The following is a 23,342-nucleotide window of genomic DNA, read 5'->3' on the forward strand; positions in this document are numbered from 1 at the left end:
TTTTTAAACAATGCTTCTTGGCAATAAATCTTATACCACTGGACAGCCTGTTTATTTCCCTTTAAAATGGGGCCACATTTGTAAGGAACATGCATTTGTAGGATAAGCACCAGAGCTGAGTAAATGGGTTGTTCCCATATAAAAATTTGCCAAATCATCTCTGCCAATCCCAAAAAGCTTTTTTAGCTGTTGCTTCTCACACTTGTTTTGAGCTTCTGGTACCCCCAGGTGCTGGCAGTTACCTTATTGGCACCTTATTGTCAGTACCTGTAAGCATGGGCCTCACTACGGTGGTCAGGAGGTGTCTGTTCCAAGAATCACCATACCATGTTTGACTGATCTGGATAGGGCCAGTGCCATAGGACAACGTCAAGCTTGTATTTTGGAAAAACAGGTTGCAGCATTATGTGACCAGAGATTGGCTGTGTGCAGTCTGTTCCACATTTTCTCTGTCTCTCTCCACTGAGTTCTGCTTGAAGAGATACCGCGCTTGGGACTGAGGAAATTGACTGCCACAAAAGGATATACAGACTAGGCACCGCTGGGATTTGAACCCAGGATCTCCTGTTTACTAGACAGGCACTTTGACCAACTAAGCCACGGCACCACTGCTTGACTGTTTCTCCCTGAGATTCTGAATTAGACTTAAAGTGGGGGTATTTTGCCTTTTTTCAAGGCTTTACACCATCTCTCTGATACCGGAGTAGTAGCTTTACATGGTTTACAGCTCAAATAACTCCTCATGTTTCTCACGCTGGCGTCCTGAAAAACCCTTTTTTTAACCTCCATCTGAAACTCTTCATTTTTGCTGCTGTCTCTTTAACTTCCCCTGCTCCACGGACCTGCTTTCCTCCGATTGGCCGATTTTCCGGAGGCTGGCCGGCGGCAGGACTCAATGTTTTGTGCCCGCCCCTCCAATGTGGCTAATGTAATAGTGCTAGTAGTTGAAAACTTTGAACGAACTGGTCCGACTGAGTAAAATAAATTTTGATAAATTTTGATAAATAATAAATAATTTGGATATACACCCGTATGTGTTAGACCTGGAGTCTGATCCTGATAGTTTGGAGAGGGGGGGAAGAAAAGCAGCAGCAGCGAAGGATAGAGCAGGACGCATCTGTTTGGTAAGTGTTTAATTACTCTGCTGCCAGTGGCTAATGGCTAAAGGCCTTGAGGGGGCGGTCTGTTCCGCTTTGCCAGCAGCACGGACGAACCACAAACCAGTCAGGAGATCCTATTGTGATGACCTCATCAGTTTGGTCCATCGAAATCTCGTCTTGGTAGAATCTCGGCGAGATTTTCAACGAACCGTTTTCATCAGTTCACACTGTTTCACACGCCAATTCCAAGATTACTGCCGCATACGTTTATCTTGCGGTTTGAAAATTTGCATATGTGGAGTGTGGACACCCAACATTGTGACTTTATATTTATGTTTTAAAAATCAGAAAAGTATAATACCCCCACTTTAAACATATCAACTCAATCTGTGAAGATCTTGTTGCTGTCCCAGTTCAGATAAGTCCAGGAAAAGGACAGCAACATTGAACAGGAAAATTCAAGACACACTTCATTTTCAAATCTCTGATTGTAAGGAGAATGATAGAGCAAGAGTCACAGAGGTCTCAGGGAGCATCATGTGAGGAACACATCATCCTCAGCTGTCTGCAAAGGTGACAGGTCAAAGTGGAACTTCCTGCAGTAATGCCTCATTTGGCAAGCTGCAGCACAAATCCAGCACATGGAAGTTCCTTGAGTCAAGGAAGATGTCCTCCTTGCTCCTGGAGCACCAAATAACATGCACAAACCACCTCTGGGTGGGCTCGAACCACCATCCTCTCGGTAAACAGCCAAGCGCTCTGGCCGATTGCGCCAAAGAGACATGCACAGTGTCCTCAATGACTTGCCAACAGAAAGAGGACCAAGAACCAATAGAAGAACATGCAAAGCACCTTATCTCTATTGAGTTGTACTTGGAGAGATACTGCGCTTGGGACTCAGGAGATTGCCTGCAGCATAAGAAATCACAGACAAGGCACCACTAGGACTTGAACCCAGGACCTCTTGTTCACAAAACAGGAACTTTGACCAACTAAGCCATGGTGCCATCTCTTGACTGTCTCTCAGAGATTCCAATTTAGACTTAAACTTATCAAATCAGTCTGTGAACATCTTGTTGCTGTCCCTGTTCAGATAAGTCCAGGACAATGGCAGCAACACTGAACTGGAAAATTCAAGACACACTTCATTTTCAAATCTCTGGTTGTAAGGAGAATAATTAAGCAAAAGGCACAGAGGTCTCAGGGAGCATCATGCAAGGAACACATCATCCCCAGCAGTCTGCAAAGGTGATAAGCCAAAGTAGAACATGCTGCAGTACCAATCCAGCACATGGAAGTTCCTTGAGTCAAGGAAGAGGTCCTCCTTGCTCTTTGAAGGACCAAGAATTAAGTTTACCACGTCCCTGGGTGGGCTTGAACCACCATCCTCTCGGTTAACAGCCGAGCGCGCTGGCCAATTGCGCCACAGAGACATGCACACTCACAATGGCATCTCAGTGGCCTGTCAACTCATACAGTGTACCTTGAGCCCAATGTAGATGGCATGATGCATGATGCATGATGCATGAAGCATGAAAGGTACGTCTTTGTCCATCAAACCAACGTGTCCCGGTCTGATCAAAAATCAAGATACCAGTTGTAGATGAAGGCACCGCTGGGATTTGAACCCAGGATCTCCTGTTTACAAGACAGGTGCTTTCACCAACTAAGCCACAGCGCCCCTAGGAAGAGCAATTTTTGGGTTAATGGCTTTAAATATCTGGGCATCAACTCTTGAAAGATAATTCAATGAGCAGGCAATCTGTACCTATCTCCGCCTATCTCCATTGAGTTCCGCTTGGGGAGATACCGCGCTTGGGACTCAGGAAATTGCCTGCCACAAAAAGAAATGCATACTAGGCACCGCTGGGATTTGAACCCAGATCTCCTGTTTACGAGACAGGCACTTTGACCAACTTAGCCACAGTGCCATCACTTGACTGTTTCTCCCAGAGATTCTGACTTAGACTTAAACTTATCAAATCAGTCAATGAAAATATTGCTACTGTCCCTGTTCAGATAAGTCCAGGAAAAGGACAGCACATTGCACAAGCAAATTCAAGACACACTTCATTTTCAAATCTCTGATTTTAAGGAGAATGATAGAGCAAGAGGAAGAGAGGTCTGAGGGAGCATCATGCAAGGAGCACATCATCCCGCAAAGGTGAAAGGCCAAAGAAGAACATCCTGCAGTAATGTCTTGTTTGGCAAGCTGCAGCACCAATCCAGCACATGGAAGTTCCTTGAGTGAAGGATGAGGCCCACCTTGCACCTTGAATCCTGGGGGACCAAGTTAAACTTTTACCCAGTCCCTGGGTGGGCTTGAACCACCAACCTCTCTGTTAACAGCCAAGTGCGCTGGCTGATTGCGCCACAGAGACATGCACGCTCACAATGGGATCTCAGTGGCCTGTCAACACATACAGTGTACCTTGAACCCAATGTCCAAGGCATGATGCATGATGCATGATGCATGAAAAGTACGTCTTTGTCCATCAAATCAACGTGTCCCGGTCCGATCAAAAATCAAGATACCAGTTGTAGATGAAGGCACCGCTGGGATTTGAAGCCAGGATCTCCTGTTTACAAGACAGGTGCTTTCACCAACTAAGCCACAGCGCCCCTTGGAAGAACAATTTTTGGGTTAATGGCTTTAAATATCTGGGCATCAACTCTTGAAAGATAATTCAATGAGCAGGCAATCTGTACCTATCTCCGCCTATCTCCATTGAGTTCCGCTTGGGGAGATACCGCGCTTGGGACTCAGGAAATTGCCTGCCACAAAAAGAAATGCATACTAGGCACCGCTGGGATTTGAACCCAGATCTCCTGTTTAAGAGACAGGCACTTTGACCAACTTAGCCACAGTGGCATTGCTTGACTGTTTCTCCCAGAGATTCTTAATTAGACTTAAACTTATCAAATTAGTCAGTGAACATATTGCTACTGTCCCTGTTCAGATAAGTCCAGGAAAAGGACAGCATATTGCACAAGCAAATACAAGACACACTTCATTTTCAAATCTCTGATTTTAAGGAGAATGATAGAGCAAGAGGAAGAGAGGTCTGAGGGAGCATCATGCAAGGAGCACATCATCCCGCAAAGGTGAAAGGCCAAAGAAGAACATCATGCAGTAATGTCTTGAATGGCAAGCTGCAGCACCAATCCAGCACATGGAAGTTTCTTGAGTGAAGGAAGAGGCCCTCCTTGCACCTTGAATCCTGGAGGACCAAGTTAAACTTTTACCCCATCCCTGGGTGGGCTTGAACCACGATCCTCTCGGTTAACAGCCGATTGGGTGGCCGATTGCGCCACAGAGACATGCACACTCACAATGGGATCTCAGTGGCCTGTCAACACATACAGTGTACCTTGAACCCAATGTCCAAGGCATGATGCATGAAAAGTACATCTTTGTCCATCAAATCAACGTGTCCCGGTCTGATCAAAAATCAAGATACCAGTTGTAGATGAAGGCACCGCTGGGATTTGAACCCAGGATCTCCTGTTTACAAGACAGGTGCTTTCACCAACTAAGCCACAGCGCCCCTAGGAAGAGCAATTTTTGGGTTAATGGCTTTAAATATCTGGGCATCAACTCTTGAAAGATAATTCAGTGAGCAGGCAATCTGTGCCTATCTCCATTGAGTTCAGCTTGGGGAGATACCGCGCTTGGGACTCAGGAAATTGCCTGCCACAAAAAGAAAAGCATACTAGGCACCGCTGGGATTTAAACCCAGATCTCCTGTTTACGAGACAGGCACTTTGACCAACTTAGCCACAGTGCCATCCCTTGACTGTTTCTCCCAGAGATTCTGACTTAGACTTAAACTTATCAAATCAGTCAATGAAAATATTGCTACTGTCCCTGTTCAGATAAGTCCAGGAAAAGGACGGCAACATTGCACAAGCAAATTCAGGACACACTTCATTTTCAAATCTCTGATTGTAAGGAGAATGATAGAGCAAGAGGAAGAGAGGTCTCAGGGAGCATCATGCAAGGAGCACATCATCCCCAGCAGTCCGCAAAGCTGAAAGGCCAAAGTTAAACATGCTGCAGTAATGTCTTGTTTGGCAAGCTGTTGCACCAATCCAGCAAGTTCCTTGAGTGAAGGAAGAGGCTCTCCTTGCACCTTGAATCCTGGAGGACCAAGTTAAACTTTTACCCTGTCCCTGGGTGGGCTCGAACCACCATCCTCTCGATTAACAGCCGAGCGCGCTGGCCGATTGCGCCACAGAGACATGCCTACTCCCTTTGGCATTTCAATGGCCAGTCAACACATGCTGTGTACCTTCAGCCCAGACATGATGCATATGTAGCTCTTTCTGTACCTTATCTACTTGGTATCGCCCTAAGTTCGTAAACTTTAATTGCCTTTATGAAGTTAGTTAAGACAGAATCTTTTCCATGCTTTTCATGTGTTTATTCACATGACTGAATTAACTCTACAAACATAGTGTATTAACACCGCCCCCCAAGGTAATCAGTTCATTCATGACTGCATGGGAAAGACGGCGTCACTGGAGAGGTGTGCTTGTTTTGTGCACCTTGGTAGCTGCAACATCACATCCCTGATCTGAATGGATGCATGCAGGTAATCCATAGTGAACAAAGAACTTTTCAAAGAGGACTTTGGCAACAGTCAGGGCTTTTTGTTCTTTTGTTGGGAATGTCTGAGCATACCTTGTGTAATGATCTGTAACAAAACATTGGCAATGCCTTTGGAGTCAGGCTCAATAGAAAGGAAGTCTATACAGACTAAGTCTAATTGGCCACTGCTCTGTGGTTCTTTTAATGCCAAGGTGGCCACTGTCGTTGTGCAAGGACTTCAGAACCATGGACATGTACTGCAAAGGTAAGACAAGCTGGCTGACCTCTCTTCCAGAGGGTCTTTCGGTAACTCTGCACAAGAGGCCACGCTTTATCTGTAGCTTGGGATTTTCTCTCTGCAGCAAGGCAACATCAGGGTTTGGGTGCTTAGGGGCGGAGTCACATTTGCCTTGCTTTACTTGAGGCATGACCTTACTGATGACACAGTCAGAACTCTTGGCTTCTAGCAGTTCTTTATGGCTTAACTCCTCAAGCTTACTCCCTTCAATTTGTGTGAGATAGGAATAAACAGCAGGAATGGCATCAGGGGAAGCACCTGGTTGGTCAACAAATCGAGATGTGCTTTTCCTGGAGCCATCTGTGGTGATTCTGCAGCAGAGAGCTTTCATTCCAGAAGCAGGAACTTCAACATGTCCTTCCTTTGTCTCCTGATGGTTTCTCCACAGTGAGTCAGCATCAGTGTTTTCATGGCCAGGCTTATACTGAACACTGAAGTCATAGGTGGAGAGTGCAGCTAGCCATCTGTGCCCAGTGGCATTAAGCTTGGCAGTTGTCAAAACATACGTGAGGGGATTGTTGCACATTCTCACAGTAAACTTAACACCATACAAGTAGTCATGGAACTTATCGACTACAGCCCATTTTAAAACTAGAAACTCTAGCTGATGGATAGGATAGTTCCGCTCTGGCTGGCTCAGCTTGCGGCTTGCGAAGGCAACTGGGCGGAGTCCCTCAGGATACTCCTGGTTTAATACAGCTCCCAGGCCATTCAAGCTTGCATCTACATGCAATATGTAGGGCTTTGTTGGGTCAGCAAAAGCCAACACTGGTGCATGGATGAGCTTGTAGATGATGGTGTGAAAGGCTGCATCACTAGCTGGGGTCCAACGCTCACTGAAAGGCTCTGAAACCTTAACATAGCTGTTTTTCTTTTCTTTGCTGGTGTCTTTCTTTTTGCACTGGGCTGGAGGGTATCCTTTGGTTAGGTCAGGGAGAGGGTGTACAGTGGGAGAATAGTGCTCAATGAACAGCCGATAGTACCCACAGAATCCTAGAAAGGATCTCAGAGACTTTAGGTCAGTGGGTTTCTTCCAGTGGGTGACTGCACTGACTTTCTCGGGGTCTGTGGCAACGCCTTTGGCAGAGACAATGTGCCCAAGGAGCTTGACTTGGGGTTGACAGAATTGGCACTTGTCAACAGGGATCTTTAGGCCACATTTCTCTAGCCTATCCAAAACATTGAGGAGACATTCCTCATGGTCTTCTAGTGTCTATCCAAACACTATTAGATCATCAAGATACACAAGTACCTGAATCAGGTTCATGTCTCCAACGGCTGTCTCCATTAATCTTTGAAAGGTTGCAGGAGCACCAGTGATGCCTTGAGGCACTACTGGTGCTCCTGCAAATTCAGATTAAGAGATTAAGAAAAACTTTTGTTTTAATCTGAACTTTTGGCTAAGTCAATACGTCTAGATGAATAATGTTCAAGTCCTTTTATTTCACAACGATATTAAATAGTTTTGCTTTATTCCCTACCTATCCATTTTGTCTTTAATTCTCTCGTCTCTGTTAATTTTATTACAGAGTCTACTCTGGTTCAGTCTTTCTTTCAGCTCGCTTTGTGAAAAGCTTTATAAACCACGTCTTCCTTGCATAATTATAATAACAGATATAATGTTCACAATATGGCAACATGCTGACATTATTGCTTTAATTGGTTGTGATTCATAAACGTTTATCACATTTACTTTGATATTTCAAAATAAAATAAATACAGTTTAAAATACTGACTGATCGGTTTACTGTTAGTATAAAATGGAAATGAGAGGAAATGAATACGTTATCCTAAGCTGAATGATCTAGTTTTCATGTCTTTATTATTCCTCTGTTCATCCCTACTGCCTTCTGTGTATCACATGTATTATATGTTTTACAATGAATTTTACAGTTTAAATCAGGGCTAGTAAAGTTACAGTCAAAATATTCACTTGTGCGGCACTTTAAATGAAGTTTACACAAAGAATTGTTGGTCGTCTTTTCATCTCTCCTATGGTAAAGGATGGTCCAGTGTCTCCTAGGCTAAAGGAAAAAATAGAGGAAATAATAAAACTCCTTTCCTTTTCAGTTGGAAAATTTGAACACCCTTTATCATGGCCGAGGCTAGAATGCTTCCAGGTCATTTCACTCAGTTAGGAACCTTCCTAAGCAAAATGGACTATTCCAACGAACCCAAAGTGTCCCGTCTGATCAAAAATCAAGCTATCGGGGTAAATGAAGGCACCGCTGGGATTTGAACCCAGGATCTTCTGTTTACAAGACAGGTGCTTTCACCAACTAAGCCACAGCACCCCTGTCAAATGCACTTTTTAGGTTAATGGCTTCAAACATCTGGGCATCAAATCTTTCTCCATTGAGTTCTGCTTGAAGAGATACTGCGCTTGGGATGTAGGAAATTACCTGTTGCATAAAGAATACAGACAAGGCACCACTGGGATTTGAACCTAGGATATCCTCTTTACTAGACAGGCACTTTGACCAACTAAGCCACAGCGCCATCGCTTGAGCGTCTCTCTCAGAGATCCTGATTTAGACTTTAACAAATCAGATCAGCCTGGGAACATCCTGCTGCTGTTCCTGTTCAGATAAGTCCAGGAAAGAGACAGCAACATTGCACTGGAAACTTCAAGAAACACTTCATTTCAAATCTCTGATTATATACGAGAATGATAAAGCAAGAGGCGGAGAGGTCTCACCGAGAACATCATCCCCAGCCATCTGCAACGCTGATCGGCCAAAGTGGAACTTCCTGCAGTAATGTCTTGTTTGGCAAGCTGCAGCACCAATCCAGCACATGGAAAATCCTCGAGTCAAGGAAGAGGCCCTCCTTGCTCTTGGAGCATCCAGTAACTTACCCCGTCCCTGGGTGGGATGGAACCACCATCCTCTTGGTTAACAGCTGAGGACACTGGCCGATTGCGCCACTGAAACATGCACACTCTCCTTAATCGCAAGTCAACACATGCAGTGTACCTTGAGCCCAATCTCCAAGGCATGATGCATGAAAAGTACTTTCTTGTTCATCAAATCAAAGTGTCCCTGTCTGATCAAAAATAAATCTATCAGGGGTAAATGAAGGCACTGCTGGGATTTGAACCCAGGATCTCCTGTTTACAAGACAGGTGCTTTCACCAACTAAGCCACAGCGCCCCTGTCAAATGCACTTTTTAGGTTAATGGCTTTAAATATCTGGGCATCAAGTCTTGTGAAAAAGCCCCTAAACTGGGCGCCTGCACCGTTGGGGTCCAAATATTCCTACTCAAGCAATTAATGTCGTAAACAAACAGACTTACTGATCTCTGCTCCCAGTATGACTCACTATGATGTTTTTGTAAGACTGAGCTAAAGTTCTCAACAAAAGGCATCGCGACAGCCTGATGTTGATCACTTTGACTTTGTTGCTGCTTTGAGCTGTCAAGTGGTTCTGACAGCTGCTCCCATGTGGCAAAGCCTCCAGTACACCCCATGTTAACAAACTGCCAGCAAACCTCACAATTAACAGCACCTTGTTGAGCACTCAATTAAGCATCCAAAAAAAATCCCCCATATGTTACTGTTTAATTAGCATCGTCATGTTATTGTGACTAACTGACAAACTTTTTCCCAAGTAAAATTCTAAGCCATGACACCTGTATTTGCAGGCCGGCTGATGAATGAAACGGAGTTGAAAAATAGAGAGCAGGGGATGGCGTGCACCAAAGAGCTGAGGTAATCTGTGTGGACAATGCTTCCAGTAGAACTATGGAGCACATGCTCTAACTGCAGTCAGCACAGTGAGCACCCCTTTGTTAGATAAGCTGAAAGTGACACCAAAAGAACTTCTCAAAAGTCATGTATGTCTGCAGAACTGCAGTTGCCCTCAGACAGCTCATGTCTGGACTGGTTAGAAAAAATCACAGCAGCAGCAAAAATAGCTTGTTTTTGCTCAGATTTCATCATCTGAGCAAACTGATATAATATGGAGAACTTTGAGGATAATGACACAACTTTTGCAGCCACTTGATTGACAGTTTTTTAATTTGACTATTTTCAAAAACCATAGATCGTTTTTACGCTTACGTTTTGTTTCCTCAAAACACTTCACTTATAATCTAAAGCAGAGCTGGGAGGAGAGGGGTGTAAACGGACCTTTAGGAAATAGTGATGGGTCGTTCATGAACGAGCTGGTTCAAAGAGCCGGCTCTTCTACATGAACGATATGAGCTGGATCCCGTTTGAGAGCCATTTCATATCATTATTACTACTACTGATTTTATTTTTATATAGATTGTGTGTGTCTGTATGTTACTTGATTGATTAGTGGGGATGATTTTTTGTCCTCTAACACAGGCCCACCATGCATTAAGGATTTGTGTTTGATAGTGTAACAGTAATGTTTTATTTCAAGGGGTGTCATACAGTCCAGCCAATGAGATTTCATCTGGCCTGCAAGGTGTTTTGGGGAGACACTATATTTGGAAAAAAAAAACAAAAAACCCATTATATACTTTTCATCAATTTTAAAAACGTAGCATAGTTGGAGTAAAATACCTGCTCAAATATCAGTCATATATTTTGACATTGTTAAAACTGGCAGGTCAAATGAAGCCAAACTGGTACCCGAATAAAGAGCCATTTGGGAGCTGAAAGAGCTGAGTCTTTTAGCTGAGCCGAGCCAAATGATCCGGATCACTGAAAAGAGACGAAATTCCCATCACTATTAGGAAACAGCATTTGGCCAGTTAACTGTCCCTGGCTGTGCTCTAAAAAAAAGAAAAAGGAAAAAAAACCCATAAACAAATCATACCAGCCTCAGAATGTGTGGGCCTCCTGGAAAAATGCCCAATATGCCAGATTATCACTTGGGGCCTGGTATGAGCATGTCTAAATATCAAGTCCCTTTCCTGGAAGGGTCGGTGTTGGTAATTACTGTAATTAAAACAGTACTGTGGCTATTTCTAAAGGTCTCAGGATACCATATTAATGTATTACCAAGTGATTCTGGTGTATCACAGCGGCGGGCACAGTGGCATCTACATATTGATGTCTATGGTGAAGGCTGCTGTCGAAAGTGTTCATTAATTTTAGCTAATCCCATTCACATTCACACAGGTAGAAGATTGGGGGTGGAATATTTTCCTCAGGGACTCTTTGACATGCAGCCACAGTAGTTGGGGATTGAACCCTCAACTGTAAAGAGACAAGCACTCCATTACTGAGCGCAGCTGCTCTAAATTACATTTGGTGTTACGGCATTAGTACGAAAACATTTCTGACATTTAATTTTTTCTTTAGGGGACAGGATCAGTAATGTTTGAGGAAAGCATGAAAAATACATTAAACTGAGAGAATCAGAAGAAGAGTAATTGGTTGTTTTTCAGGTATACAAGGTAATGAAGCAAGTCATGCATGCAAGATACATCAGGCTGTACCTGCTGGTTTTTATTCATATAGGTGGATGCTTATGAGAGGCAGTGTGCCAGGGAAAGAGGAAAATAAATCAGAGTGAAGTGCTGCTTCAGTCCTGGACTGATTATGGTAATTATTGGCTAATTTTAAGCATTTGTGTAATAACAAACAAAACTTTAGAGAACGTGGAGGATGTTATTAAGACTGTGCTCGTATGATATCTACAGTACATTAGCAGGTGCCTGTTTATTCTTACAAATGTATGTAAATGTGAGAGTGGATGAGATGCACTAAAGATGTGTTACCTTGTGGCTGATATTTACAAAACTGTTTGTTTTTTCAGTCTGATGAATCTGTTAGTGGTTGTCTTAAAACACACAGATGGTTTTCTTTGACCATAACTCATGTTAAAGGGGTATTTAAGAGTTTTTGAAGATGGGCTGTGTAAGGTACTTGGTAAAAGTGGTCATATTAGCCACAGGACATTTCAGTCAGCATCTTATATAAAAGCTGTTCTATACAGTGACATAGATGGGTCAAACAAGGCCACTGACCATGTTGGTTTCAATGTAGACTATTCAGACAAATTTTAAGCGTTTATTTTTTGTTTTGAAAGCCTACTCCTCTCAGTCTTTAGGCCCACTGAGTCTCCCTCTGCAGGGAATCTTTCTCTGCATACTCCATGTTACCGTATTCTCTTGTGTCCACAGTTGACGGCACGTCCTTTTACTCAAGTTTAATTTGTTGATGTCATCAACAGCTCTCTGCAGACCCAGGGGATAGTGATGCAGTGAGGTGGAGGAACACATAGCCACTTTGTTGCATAACAAAATAGTGCTTCCAGGCTTTCTGGAGGAAATACCTAATTTTTTTTTTTTTTGTATGCAATCTTTTCATTCTTTTGTCAAACATGTACCCATAGAGTAACCTTGCAAAGCATGGATTCCCCCGTTTCTGTGTTTCTCACTGGTGAATCCATCTTGCAAAGCTCCCATCTGAACAGTTTGGGCCCGGTTAGAAAGTGACAGGACCAATCAGCGTCAAGGGGCAGTACTTTTGGGCGACAAGAAGCAGGTGCAATTATGGCAGAAGACATCAGCGTGGATGCTGCTAACAGCATTGAGTTGTTTTCTTTTCAAAAACAACAAAAGTTGTGTACTGACATGTCTACAGTCGCCATGGTTCGTATTATGCAGTTCTCTATAGAGTTTACACCTCTGTAGGGGATACAACGTCACATGTTTGGTTGCTCTGATTGGCCCGTAAAGATGTGACACACAGAACGTTCATCCAATCACTCTCCTTGTTTTAGGGGTTTACCAGATGGATGTGTGAAACAAATCCATCTGGCGTGTCAGGTTACCCATAGAGCGGGGGCGGCAGCCCATTCATTTTTCCTAATAATGACAGTTTACTGGCCCAATCACGTCTTATGTGCTGTCAAAAGTGCCATTAGAGTAAAATAAAACAAGTGTGGCTAACCGTTAGCTAGCTGCAACGTCCATTGAGGCAATGTCAGTTCAACTCCACTCCTTGCAGTTGGATTTTGGTGTTTTTACAGGGCATATATTAAAACATATTTTTGTCACAGAGTTTAGTCCTTTATTTCCAATGTCTTTCCCCTGATGTCCTTCCTTCCTCCCTTAGCTTGCTTCCTGTCATTACGTTCCACTAGACAATCCACAGAGTACACGATTGGCTGTCCCCAACACAAAAGGATTGCTAATCTTAAAATAAACATTATTTTAGTGAGCCCTAATTACCTAGTTCATTTATAGTATTAATCCGTCATTATCAGGTAATTTCTTAAGAATAAGGTAGTAATTATTAAATTGACATGGTGCAGAATAAAAACTTGGCAATATTATGTAAGTATTGACCTAGTCATACACTATTTTAACAAGTAATTCCTGGTAATAGTGTGGCAGTTCTCTGGTAATTAGGTGGTGTTTTGCCTCAGCCCTAAACCCAACCCTCGTGCTATCACGTCATTTCTCTGGTAGGTATAAATAGATAGTAAAATGATCATTTCCAATACAACTTGCTTGACAATTGCTGGCAGTTAATTCATGTTGGCCCACCAAATTAAAGTGAGGCCTTCTTTAATAATTTTCAAGTGATTTCTAGGGTTAGGTTTAGGATTGGGCATTAGTGTACCACCTAATTACCAGAGAAATGCACAACATTATAAGTGTATATATGCAGTATTACCTAATGCATTATAATTCATTTTCTTAATATAACCATGTTTCTGAGTTATTTCTTGGAAAAATGCCAACTTATTACAAGGTTACTGCCACTTTATTCTTGAGAAATTTATAGATAATTACCATGTATTACTATAAATTTACTAGGTAATAAGGACCCACTAAATTAAATGTTAATGAAAATTTTTAATATTTATGATTTCAGATCATAAAATCTGGCAAGAAAAGCTTGAGAACAATCAAATTATCTGTTTTTTTTTTGTTGACAATGATGGGAAGGGGGGATTTATGTTAGTGTGCACTCTGCCTTATTCACAAAACAGAAGGATTAAATATAGCCCCCTTTTTTCACTGCAATAAAACAGCATCTCTGTCTGCTCGTGCTGTTTTAAATGAATTGTTTTGCACTCATCTGGGGACAAATGTGCCTCTTTCTGTGCAAATCATTCTCATTACAAAGAATCTACTTTAAAGGGCTGTCACGCACAAACTTTCCAGTGATCAAGAAATAATTCCGCCTCTGATGACTGAAAAGATTGTCTGAAAATAAAGTTTGAAAATATTATTTTGACCCTAAATTTAAGCAGGGGTTAAATCCCTCCAGGGCTTTTGCCAGCCTGTCATTTCATCCATGTGTAGAGCAATTTGGAGTCGTCACGCACCATGACAATGCAACTGTAGTTTTGTCCTTGAGTTATCCTTGTGTGGCCTGGCCACTCTTGTTACATTGAAAAATGCAGCTTCCAAACACTGCTAGTAAAAAGAAGATATGACTATAGCATGCGTTTTTATTAAGTGGCCTACAACACTGGTTTATTTACAAGCAGGACACAAACAGGCTCTTTAAATCAGAGCAGAGTTCACTAAATGTACCAGGAGCTGGAATTCACAATAACAGGTAGACTTAGAATCACCAAAATTATCAAAAATAAATATCAACCGATAAATGCTTCTTAACAGCGGGGTATCAGAGAGTCTGAGTTCATTTCAAATTTCTTAATAAGCTCTCGGCTCTTCGTGCTAGCTCCAATGTTGCTTTACGCCAACTGCCACAATGCTCCAGCCTCGAGGAGACGATCTGAGGTGGACTTAGAAAACCTCCAACTTCAGCCTTCCTGCTCTGCCTCTCATGAATCAATCAGGATCCAAAATTTTGAGATTTGCGGCAGCTATGAGTGAAGAAGTGCCGGCGGATGCTGCTGCTCTACTGTCAGGGGATCCGCTTGCCTCCTCAGCTGCTTCCTCTCATTCCTCTGACATGATCCACACCCACCTGCTGACCCGTCTGCTTCTTGTTCTCTGGCATGACTCACTCCGTCCCGCGCTGCTTCTCAGTGCATGCTGCCTCATTTCTCTTGTATCTGTTGATGATCTAGACTCTGTGGCTTGACTCCAGGTCACTATAGTCTGATCAGTCTCGTTGTGAAGACACATCATTAAAACAAACAAGGCATCAAAAAGTAAATGAAATACCTACACACAGAAGTGTAGCAAACCCAGCAGAGTGTGTAACTCTGTCTGGTCTCGGTCTCAGACTGGCCAGACTCACTTTAGTAAATTAACTTTAAAGATATTTAGTTTTGGACATATGCACCATCCATGATCAATTAATAAGTGCACATGCTCTCTCTCTCTCTCTCTCTCTCTCTTTCACTGCTCTCTGATAAACACATTTGCTGCACAGAAACTCATCACATTAGTTTCGTAACAAGATATAAGAAAGACACACCCTTGAGTTTTATCTTTGAATTTTCGTGTTTTTTCACAATTAAGTTGACAACATATGTTGCAACCTATGACAACAAAGAAGATGTAAAGTCCAGGACACCTTTGAGAGGAAGAATGAGAAATTTCCATCAAGAAAAAGACAATAAAGAAGACCTTGGTCTCAACGACAACTCCTGGCTAGCTTTAAAGCCAACAACAACAGCCAGTAACTGCCACAGAACGCTGCCTCATCAACAGGAGACTACTGAATGCTACCTACTGAGGAAGCATGGCAGCGGCATGTACGGATGCAGCGACCCGGAGCTCCATCACAAGCAGCAAAACAAAGCCCTTCCCTCATACCAGCACTGACACTCTGTGCGTGACTGCTGCTTTGACTTCTTCAATTCCACCGTTGTCAGTTTACACCAATTTGCCAAATTTTAACCAGTTTTCATCATTTTTTCCCCACAGATTTTCACAAATTTTTGTCATTTAACACTTATTTTGGCCATTTTAAACCATTCCCACCAATTTTTCTGCCTGTTTTTTCCACTTCTAAACAACGTCTCGCCACATAAGCCAAACGTTGCCTCTGTTGACCCATAATTGCCACTATTAATCTCATTTTACCACTTTTAATGCCCATTTTTTCCCACATTTCTGTTATGCCCATTTTTTGCTATTTTGACCAATATCTGCCTATTTTTTTTCTTTCTAAGTTAAAACTATTTTGCCAGTTTATATTGATTTTTCTTCCCCTTTCACCAGATTTATACCCATTTTTGCCAATTTAAAGCCTTCTCAGCCACTTTTTTACCTCTCTTTTACCACTATTTATGCCTTTTTTCAGCAAATTTTGTCATTCTTATATAATTTTTGCCACTTTTAAGATCCAATTTCACCAACTTTTCCACCATTTTTTGCCATTATTAACCAATATTTTTCCCATTTTTAACCCATTTTGATTCTTTTTTTTCTTACAAAATAGATTTACATTTTTAAGAAGTCTTTATACTATGGATATCACAGCTTAACTTTACAATTGACCATACTTTTGTTGTCCTCCATGGGCCCCCAGTTTGGCTGGGCCAGGAAGCTCTCTCTCCTTTCTTCTCCCTTATGGGCGACCTTGTCTGCACATGACTGTTCTTGAATGTGCATGGCTGTGTTCAACCACCTTCAGGACAGAGGGATCCTCGGTCTCTGGCACCTTTATTTTGGGGGTCACAGGCTAAAAAGGTTGAGAACCTCTGATCTAAAGGCCCATATCACAAAAAAGAGATGTCTCCAAACCACCCCACCACAGGCACGGCACACTGTGGACTCATGACATTATTTAATATTAGCAGTGTCATACTGCACATATGATACAGTTCAGCCGGTGGGAAGGGTTTTATCTGGCCCCTAACAATCTTGGTGAGATTCAGGGTATTTTCTACATTCATTTTTCAGACATTTTTGAAAGAAATTTTAGCCTAAATGAACTATATACAAAGCAGAGTAAGAGGTAAATATGACTACAATAAATTAATCAAACATGGCACTTTGAATGATCTTCATAAGCATGAAGGAACATTTGTACTGGTGCTTCACTGGTGCTGATGCTACATAGCCCAGAGAGCATGCTGTCTGAGGAGAGAGGTGGACACAGAAGGCAGGGCATTTCAAATGAAATGGAAGAAGCCTAGAAGTTAACCATTGGTGCACAGCTGCATTGCACGCTCTCATCCTGATGGAGTGAGTTCTGTGCAGATTTACCAGTTTTCAACAAAGCTGTGTGACTCATATAAGAGACTCAGGCACCCACAGGCTGAGTAATATCAGAGAAATATTGATCAACTTCAGTTTGATTATTTATTTGTAAGTTGTACTGATCATTGAAAGTTTGAGTGTCACATTGCTTCTGCATACTTTGATGCGTATGTCTCTAGTTTGAAAAGCTTCATTTGAATTGAACATTTCAGAATAGTTCAAACATATTATAATGCAAATACAGTCCTATCACAGAGAAGACTGCTGGCTGAGCCGAGTAACAGCAATGCTTTTTAAATAATGCACAGAGATGGCCCAGATTTATTGTTCATAAATGAAAGTCAGTGACTGAGTTAGATTCTGATTGTATGAAGACATAGAGGAATGCACCATCAGGGCTAAAATATGAATTTAGGGCGGTTGCACAGCATTACAGCTATACCTAACCATACCAGCCGCTGTTGGATTCATTCTCAAAACTCTAAATGCAAAAATATTTAAGGAGCAGCATGAGTCAAGACAGACTCAGTGGATTTGCAATTTGGTCAACAGAGAACAGCCAAGACAGGAAGGTGGACTTAGCAGGATAGTAATGGACTGCTGAGTTCAGTATCCAAACTCTTAATTGGTGAATTGTTACAGAATGGGATGTTTTTTATATAGCAGTTCTGTTGTTAGCTCATATGTTAGTTGAGTAGTTCAAGCTGCCTATTTTTTGGACGTTTGGTTGAATGTAAACAGTGAGGTGGTTTGAGCTTATGTCACCAATGGTAACTGTTGTCCCAGCTGCTGCCTGTGGTGCTGATCAAAGGCTGCTTTTAAGACAGAGTCATAGTCTTGTTCTACATAGTTGGATACATTTTCTGTTGCAGAGTTGTCTAGAATTTGTGTGTGCCTGTGAGTGTTTGTACAAATGAGCATGTGAATCTGTTTGGGTGGGAGTGTGTGGGGAACTTGGTCCCAGCACCAACTTGTGCTGCCACTGCTAATGTAAGTGAGGGGCATACATGGGGAACATATGGACACAGTTTAAAGGTCACATATTACCCCTTTAAGACAAGTTTATATTGGTCTCAGAGGTCCTCAAATCATGCCTGTGAAGTATGTTGCTGAAAAGACACTCCAGTATTGGAATTTTTGCATGTCTAAAAACCTCTCTGTTTCAGCCCTGTGCAGAACGAGCTGTTTCTGTGTCTGTGACTTTAAATGTTATTGAGCTGTCTGACTCCACCCTTCTCAGGAAATGGATGTGGCTTAATGGGTGTGGCAGAACTTTCTTCCAAGCGAGGAAGGCCAACCGAACCTGGGGGCAGTGCTAACTCCCCACATGACATCATGAGGGGAAAATCTGAGAATGGCTTGTTTCAGCACACATTTTCTGAAAGGTGGAGAAAGAGAGGGGGGAGGGAATGGATTTTTTTGGTACTTGAGGGGATTGTGGACAGGCCAGGGACATATGTTCTTGCTAGAAAAGCCTAAAAATTTGTATTTTTAATAATATGTCACTTCTGATAAACTGGCATGTAAGCATAGATTGTGCCGCATCCCAAGTTTTTTGACTTCTCTCATAGTAACGCAGATTTACTCTGATGACCCTAAAAAAATAAAATAAAAAATTCTAACAAGAGCTAAATCTTAATTTTTGTCACTGTTGCGGTGGGCATACTCGACTAATAATGCTGATTCTGATTCATTGTGTCCTGAATTTAAGTTTAAAGGCTTAAATTATGACAAAAGTAAATTTATTATTTCCAAAAGGTCAAAACATGAATTTGAAATTGAAAAATAATGTTTTTTTAATGGCAAATATATCAGTGAGAAGTTGAAATCATGAGTTTAAAAGGTCAAAATATGAAATAATGTTTTTTAATCATGTAGAATCAAAAGTCAAAATATAACTCAAAATTTTATGAGTGTAAAAGGTCAAACTATGGGATTATGAAGTCAAAGTTTGGAGTTGAAATTATGAGGCAAAATACAAAATAATTAGTTAAAAAGGTCAAAATATCACTTAAAATTAGAATTATGAATCTTAAAGCTCAAAATATTATATGAGAAGTCAAAATCATGACTTGAAATGCTCAAAATATGAAATTAAAAGTCAAAATCCTAAGTTTTAACCCTAATTGTGAGATGCAAAATTGACAATGTGAAATTAAAACACAAATAAATTTCTTTTTCCACATTCCTGACCTCTTATCCAAATATCTGTACTCCTCACTTTTTCAGATTTTGTGATGTAACAAGGATATCTTAAATAATCAAGGATAAGTTTACATTTTTATTCTTGAGGAAATCTGCAGACCTCAGACTGATGGGCCGGTTATAACAGAAATATGAGATCATGCCCGCAGGCCTTGGGTTTGACACCTGTGCAGTAACACTTCTCACATATAGGTGAGTTTATTTACAAGACCGCTCATGACATACCATCGAGGTTAAACAGCATGTATAGCCCCAGATTAAGACCCCAAAGCACAGCTGGAGACAGATGCAGATTGGTAGTTCTCCTGGGAATGTAGACTTTATTCACAGTTAAAAGAAAAACAAAAGAACCCTGAAATTACAAAGGCTGGCATCAGTGGACCACAGGCTTCATCATTAATAGATCAGACGTGTGTTAAACTGAACGTCTGAGATTTTACCCTCAATTACAAAAGATATTTACAATGCTTTTCAGTGGCAGACACTGTTTCCAGGGCTAACAGACGTAAGAGTGTCAGTTACAAATACATGGTGCATGGAACACCATGACAGGACCACACACATCATAAAAATCTGTTTTTCATATACAATGTTTTTGAATGTTTTTTTTTGCAACATGTTTCTTTCAACCACAATACTTAAATTATCATAAAGACATCAAAAAAGCAAAACTTTTTTTCCTCTGGGTCTCAGGAGGATATAGAATTACTCGTTCCAAGAGAGGAGCATGCATCAGAGCTCTGGAGTTCACTGATTTATTCTAAACACAAACAACGAGAGGAAGACCACTGGTGTAACGGATTCTTCCAGAGGGAATCTGTCTATTAAGACATTAACTGTTTGTCAGGAAGGGAACAGAGTCATTACCATGAAAAATACAACAGCAGCCTGAAGTGTTTAAATATGTATACTAAAGACATACATAAAGCACACAGTCGTGGCTGCAGACTCACAAACACATGCATAATGGATGGAGGGCATTATCAGTGTGTCCTTTCTATGCCAGCTGTGTATTCATGAGATGAGATTGCAGAGAAGGGACAGAATTACAATACCTTTATACACAGAGACATGGCAGTGACTCAGTCTTTTTCAGTGCTTGGAAACACTCAGACAGACCTTGATTTCTTTCATCCGGCTGGTCCTGTGTTGGGGCATTTTAAAACGATGGGATTAAGAAACTTGTGGTGGAGGTATAAGGAAAGATGGACCCTTTTATGTGCATTATGACGTCAGTCCCACTGGATGATGGAGGTACCCATGCTGACGTTAGGCAACAAATGCTCTGTAACCATTGATTTTATTCCTCATACCACTTTCAGCTTGAATAATGTATGACTGCTTGTGTGTCATGGACAGGCTTGTGCTAGTGCTTTCGCTGTGATTTTTTTAGAACTGTATCAAATGTCAATATGTGTGTTTCATATCCAGGTAAATTTTGGAATTAAAAAGAAGGTTGGCCTTCTTGGCACAAATGTCAGTGTCTGATAAAGGAAGTGTGTCATCTTGAGGGTGATCACAGAGAAATGAAGACTTGAAGAGGATCTGTACGTGATGATTTATGGGAGCTTTTAGAGATGAGATTCTCCACTCAAGGTCAAGACCAGCCCAATGTGGCCTGCAGACTGGAATCAAAATAAATAAATAAATATGGATCCCTGCACCAACCTTAGGCCCAGGCAGACTCAAATTGGGTCAAAGATGTCCTATCAGACATACACTGTATTGCCAAAAGTATTTGCTCACCTGCCTTGACTCGCATATGAGCTTCAGTGACATCCCATTCTTAATCCATAGGGTTTAATATGACGTCGGTCCACCCTTTGCAGCTACAACAGCTTCAACTCTTCTGGGAAGGCTTTCCACAAGGTTTAGGAGTGTGTTTATGGAATTTCTGACCATTCTTCCAGAAGCACATTTGTGAGGTCAAACACTGATTTTAGACAAGAAGGCCTGGCTCTCAGCCTCTGCTCTAATTCATCCCAAAGGTGTTCTATCAGGTTGAAGTCAGGACTCTGTGCAGGCCAGTCAAGATCATCCACACCAAACTCTCTCATCCATGTCTTTATGGACCTTGCTTTGTGCACTGGTGCACAGTCATGTTGGAACAGGAAGGGGCCATCCCCAAACTGTTCCCACAAAGTTGGGAGCATGGAATTGTCCAAAATCTCTTGGTATGTTGAGTTTCTTTCACTGGAACTAAGGGGCCAAGCCCAGCTCCTGAAAAACAAGCCCACACCATAATCCCCCCCTCCACCAAACTTTACACTTGGCACAATGCAGTCAGACAAGTACTGTCCTCCTAGCAACCGCCAAACCTAGACTTGTCCATCAGATTGCCAGATAGAGAAGCGCAATTTGTCACTCCAGAGAACACATCTCCACTGCTCTAGAGTCCAGTGGCCGCGTGCTTTACACCACTGCATCTGACGCTTTGCATTGCATTTGGTGATGTGTGGCTTGGATGCAGCTGCTCGGCCATGAAAACCCATTCCATGAAGCTCTCTACGCACTGTTCTTGAGCTAATCTGAAGGCCACATGAAGTTTGGAGGTCTGTAGTGATTGACTCTGGAGAAAGTTGTTGACCTCTGCGCATTATACGTCTCAGCATCCGCTGACCCTGCTCTGTCATTTTACATAGCCTACCGCTCAGTGGCTGAGTTGCTGTCATTCCCAATCGCTTCCACTTTGTTACAATACCAGTGAAAGTTGACTGTGGCATATTTAGGAGCGAGGAAATTTTACCACTGGACTTGTTGCACAGGTGGCATCCTATCACAGTACCACGCTGGAATTCACTGAGCTCCTGAGAGCGAGCCATTCTTTCACAGATGTTTGTAGAAACGGTCTGCATGCCTAGGTGCTTGATTTTATACACCTGTGGCCATGAAAGTGACTGGAACACCTGATTTCAATTATTTGGATGGCCGAGTGAATACTTTTGGCAATATAGCATACCAGAGTATTATATCTTACTCCAGATTTTTTAGTTTGTCTTTTGATAACATCAGAACCACTATCCTAAGTGCAGATCCATATTCTTCACATAATGAGGGAGAAAAACTGTTAAAAGTGCCTGTGAAATAGTGTAGTGAGGGATGAATGAGGGACAGCGGTGCAGTATTACCCACAGGTGGCGGAAAAAGAAGCAAACACTTCAATCATCACCTGTTCTAATGCAACTCCAATGGGGTGATTGAAGAGCTGTGCAGACTGTAGTCTATAGTCTTATATAGTGATGGGAATTCTCTTTTTACAGATTGGGATCACCCAAACAGCTTCTCATCTGGTGCCATTTTTGCTACTATTGCACATTTTTCTGCCATTTGATTTATAAACATGCTAGAGCTTAATTTTTAATTAATGGCAATCTAATGTCATTACATTTCAAATTTCCTGTTTCCCCAAAATTTCTTGTGGGTCAGATGAAACTTTCTCACTGGCTGGGCAGTATGACACCCTGTATGAAACTTTAATGTTACACCAGGAAGCATGAGTTCAATAATGCATGGTGTCCCTGTGGAGAAAAGATCATCCCTATTCTGCAAATCAAATTACAAAAAAGAGATCAGGTTCCCATCATTCACATGCAACATCCTTCTTTTTAAACTGGCTAGTTCACATCAGATCACTATTCTGTTAACAGGCTGGTACACTCCAAAAGCCCAGTGTGTTTAATGCACAGTGATTTTTGCAAATTGGCTCCTTAACCTCACTGCTCTTTTTAAAAATGTAAACAGGAAATGAAAAAGTTTGTAATACTGTAGGGCAGGGCTATTCTAATACAAATTCAACCTGGCTAAATTTTAAAAGTAAGAAATGTAGCCGGGCTGAACATGTTTGGTGCCCAGTAAGCAGCTGGTAATATCAAATCTGGAACCAATACAGATCAATTTAATGAAAAATATGCACTTTTTATTCATAGTCTCCCTTTTAAATTTGGCAACAAGACAGAAGTACATCAAAAAAGGCATAAAAACACAACAAGCTGTATTTTGAACATAACCTCAGGTAGTAGAAATGTTTCTCCCTTGAATAAAATAAAATAAATAGAATGAAAAAGCAGAATGAAATTCTTTAGATAATAA

General features: G+C 41.7%; 12 non-coding genes across 12 annotated transcripts; all 12 read right to left on the minus strand.

Moving 5' to 3' along the window:
* Window positions 1–533: 533 nt before the first annotated feature.
* Window positions 534–607, minus strand: trnat-agu. Its single transcript has one exon. It is a non-coding gene; the product is annotated as a tRNA-Thr (tRNA).
* A 1,426-nt stretch (window positions 608–2,033) lies between these two features.
* On the minus strand, window positions 2,034–2,107 carry trnat-ugu. Its single transcript has one exon. It is a non-coding gene; the product is annotated as a tRNA-Thr (tRNA).
* Window positions 2,108–2,459: 352 nt separating this feature from the next.
* Window positions 2,460–2,533, minus strand: trnan-guu. Its single transcript has one exon. It is a non-coding gene; the product is annotated as a tRNA-Asn (tRNA).
* Window positions 2,534–2,707: 174 nt separating this feature from the next.
* Window positions 2,708–2,781, minus strand: trnat-ugu. Its single transcript has one exon. It is a non-coding gene; the product is annotated as a tRNA-Thr (tRNA).
* Window positions 2,782–2,958: 177 nt separating this feature from the next.
* Window positions 2,959–3,031, minus strand: trnat-cgu. Its single transcript has one exon. It is a non-coding gene; the product is annotated as a tRNA-Thr (tRNA).
* Window positions 3,032–3,648: 617 nt separating this feature from the next.
* On the minus strand, window positions 3,649–3,722 carry trnat-ugu. Its single transcript has one exon. It is a non-coding gene; the product is annotated as a tRNA-Thr (tRNA).
* A 177-nt stretch (window positions 3,723–3,899) lies between these two features.
* Window positions 3,900–3,972, minus strand: trnak-cuu. Its single transcript has one exon. It is a non-coding gene; the product is annotated as a tRNA-Lys (tRNA).
* Window positions 3,973–4,574: 602 nt separating this feature from the next.
* On the minus strand, window positions 4,575–4,648 carry trnat-ugu. Its single transcript has one exon. It is a non-coding gene; the product is annotated as a tRNA-Thr (tRNA).
* Window positions 4,649–4,815: 167 nt separating this feature from the next.
* Window positions 4,816–4,888, minus strand: trnat-cgu. Its single transcript has one exon. It is a non-coding gene; the product is annotated as a tRNA-Thr (tRNA).
* A 380-nt stretch (window positions 4,889–5,268) lies between these two features.
* trnan-guu lies at window positions 5,269–5,342 on the minus strand. The gene has a single exon. It is a non-coding gene; the product is annotated as a tRNA-Asn (tRNA).
* Window positions 5,343–8,209: 2,867 nt separating this feature from the next.
* trnat-ugu lies at window positions 8,210–8,283 on the minus strand. Its single transcript has one exon. It is a non-coding gene; the product is annotated as a tRNA-Thr (tRNA).
* A 784-nt stretch (window positions 8,284–9,067) lies between these two features.
* Window positions 9,068–9,141, minus strand: trnat-ugu. Its single transcript has one exon. It is a non-coding gene; the product is annotated as a tRNA-Thr (tRNA).
* Window positions 9,142–23,342: the final 14,201 nt, after the last annotated feature.

This window comes from Cheilinus undulatus, linkage group 18 (genome assembly GCF_018320785.1).
Source record: "Cheilinus undulatus linkage group 18, ASM1832078v1, whole genome shotgun sequence".
Lineage (NCBI taxonomy): Eukaryota > Metazoa > Chordata > Actinopteri > Labriformes > Labridae > Cheilinus > Cheilinus undulatus.